Raw genomic sequence first — 3,280 nt, 5'->3', positions numbered from 1 at the left:
CCCCGCCCACCCGCCGATCAGCTGAGAGGCGGGAGAAAAGGAGCTCTTTGCAGCTTGCCTGCTGCTTCCATTGCGGGCCAGCAGAACAAGCAGGAGAGACGGCGAAGAGGGCAAGTGGCTGAGAGGCTATGGGGCTGGGCAGGGGGCAATGGGGAGTCACATGAGGTGCCTCTGGGGTGCCCCTCCAGGCAGTGGGGCCCCCAGACAACTGTCTCCCCTTGCCCTATCATTGTTACGCGCCTGGGCAGCTGTGAATAAGGCAAATTCCATGCTTGGGATCATTAGGAAGGGGATTGAAAATACAAATGCTAATATTATAATGCCCTTATACAAATCTATGGTGTGGTCACATTTGGAGTACTGCGTACAGGTTTGGTCACTGTATATTTAAAAAGATATTGTAGGACTGGAAAAGGTACAGAAGAGGGCAACTAAGATGATCAGGTGCCTGGAGCACCTTCCCTATCTATCTATCTATCTATCAATCATATTTATATGTTGCCAGATCTGTATATCCTAGGCAGTGTACATACATTTAAAATATAACAAATATAAAACCGGAGAGAACCATTAAAACAATTTTATGATATAAAACAAGCAATTTAAAATTAATTAATTAATTAACTAAAAGCCTGAGAAAATAGGTGTGTTTTAAATGGTTTTTTAAAAAAACAGCCAGGGATGGAAAAGCTCTTATTTTGACAGGGAGTGTCAAAATGACTTATGAAGCAAGGCAAAACACTTATGAGGCTAGGCTACAGCATCTGGGACTTTTTAGTTTGTAAAAGAGACAATTCTGAGGAGACTTGATAGAAGTTTATAAAATTATGCATGAGGTAGAGAGAGTGGACAGAGAGAAATTCTTCTCTCACACAACACTAGAACCAGGGGTCATCCCATGAAACTGATTGCCAGGAAATTTAGGACCAACACAAGGAAGTAGGGATGTGTGAACCAGCTTGAGGTTGAGCCACTTCGCCACCAAACTGGGTCTGTTTGATGGTGCACCCTTGACTTCGAACCAAATCACCTAGGTTGGCTCAGGGGTTCTAGAAGTTGTTGCTTTTAAATTGAATTTATTGCCAAGTCCGGAGGCCTCTGAGGGGTGGTTCAGAGCAGCTGCTTTGAAGCTTCCCCTCCCCCTACTGGCCTCCCCCCAGACTTTTTCAGGCCGGTTCGGCTCATTTCCATGCCTTGTCAGCCCTCTCTCAGTGGCCATTTTGAAGGTTGTCACACACGCGCACTGGCTATTTGTTTGTCCGACCTGGCCCCCAAATGAGCCAAACCAGCCCGAAGACGACCAGGGGGAGGCTGGCGGGGGAGGGGAAACCTTCAGAGACCTCCCCACGGCCACAGCAGAATCCCCTGGAGGCCACAGAACCTGACCATAAGTTTTTTTTAAAAAAAAATAGCACACACACCCTACCCTCGAGCTGGGCCTGAACCAGTTTGGCCTCAAGCTGAACTGGGGCTCAGCTTGAGATGCACAGAACCAAACTGGGCCCAGTTCAGTTTGAGTCTGGTTCTATTTGAACTGAACTGGGCTTCCTGGTTCCGTCCACACCCCTTCAAGGAAGTACTTTTTTCACACAGTGCGTAGTTAATCTATGGAATTACCTGCCACGGAATGTGGTGATGGCCAATACCTTGGATGGCTTTAAAAGGGGTTTAGACAAATTCATGGATGGCAGGTCTATCAATGGCTACTAGTCCGGTGGCTATAGGCCATCTCCAGTCTCAGAGGCAAGAGACTGGAGTGTCTCAGAGTGCAAGAGACTGCAAATACCAGTTGCAGGGGAACAACAGCAGGAGAGAAGACAGGCCCTGATCTATCAGCAGGGCTGTTCTTCTTTTCTAATAACCATGGCATGGATATGAGGGATTTATCCCTTTCCCCTTGCTACATCCCAAATATGGATCCCTCCCCTTTGGGTGCTATTTACTAGGAGACATGTTACCTGATATGGCGGGAGGACTAGCAGGCTTGGTCAAACTTGACAGCAAATCAAGACTGAACACAACGGACACTAGGCAATTAGACTCCAACAGTTGGATCTGAGTGTTTCCTGAGAGGGATTACCCCCATTCTAATTCCAGACTTTCTGTCTGGACATATCTGTTTGATTGAGTATTCTTCCCTTATTCTTTGGCAACATTCATATATCTTGTCATTGTTCATTACCAATAAAGGATCTCTGAATTTTAATTGAATAGTTGGCTTCAAAGCATAAGAAATGTGAAGTGGGTAGAATGAAATATTTTATAGGTCTGACAGCAGTGACCTTCCACAAAGATGGCTTGCTGTGCAACAGTTCCCACCATGCCTTTCATCTGTGATTGTGAATGACTAAAAGATGTATAGAAACAGCATACAGTGTAGTTTTTCCTGAACTGTATTCCTTCATACTATGGGTGTGGGATCTCACGTTTGAATGTCCCTCCATATTGAAAAAACTGTTCATGGAAAGTTAGCACACCAGGAAGTAGGCTACACCAAAGTCCTTCTCCCTGACAGTGCTAGTTTTTTCGTTGATGCGGAATTAGTTACATGAGGGGGGCATTCAAGTATGTTATTTCCTACCTACTGTTCCAAATTGTTCAGTCCAAGAATGATATGCCATGTGCTATTTCTGGATGCTTAAAGCAGCTCTTGCATAGTATATCGATTCAGCTGCCCTGCCCCCTGGACAGTCAAGAAGCACAAGACTGTGGAGTTGTCTCATTTTCCCATGAATTTCTGTGGGTCAGAGAAATTTTGCTATCAAAGTTGGTATTTAGAAAAATGTGGTAGGTCGTGGTCATGGAAGTGACTATGATAGAAATACTTTACTTATTCTGATAGGATAAATGTTTGTGCTCGCGCTGGCCTTGATGTAATCTCTTGTCTTCAAAAAGCTGTCAGACTAGACTAGAGGTAATTTATAATAAGGATTTAAACTAGATTACCGTAAATGGCAGGTAATCTAATGTTATAATCAAGTTTGCCTGGTAATTTTAACAAAGCTGGAAGTAGTCTCTACCTCCAAATATTTTTGGACCTGTAACAGGTTACAATAAATCACTGTACATTGAAGGTTGTTTTTTTAAAAATTGCTATAGAATTATCTCTCTTTCTTGCTTACAAGTTGCAATTGTAGAAGAAAACTGTGGTGGTGTACATGTAGATGCAGAACAACTGCTTTCTTTGTGCAAGCAGTTTGCACAAGAACCTTGTCCTAGTGTGAAGAAAATCAAGCTGCATCCAAATAGTCCTTTTTAATGAATGGAAGCCTTTTGACAC

The 3,280-nt window shown here is 43.8% G+C and overlaps 1 protein-coding gene across 3 annotated transcripts in view; it reads left to right on the top strand.

Moving 5' to 3' along the window:
* RAB3B (RAB3B, member RAS oncogene family) overlaps positions 1-3,280 on the top strand; it is a 149,563-nt gene that overhangs the window by 4,744 nt on the left and 141,539 nt on the right. The window lies entirely within an intron of this gene.

Source organism: Hemicordylus capensis, chromosome 4, assembly GCF_027244095.1.
Source record: "Hemicordylus capensis ecotype Gifberg chromosome 4, rHemCap1.1.pri, whole genome shotgun sequence".
NCBI lineage: Eukaryota > Metazoa > Chordata > Lepidosauria > Squamata > Cordylidae > Hemicordylus > Hemicordylus capensis.
This window is presented reverse-complemented; position numbering and strand designations above follow the sequence as displayed.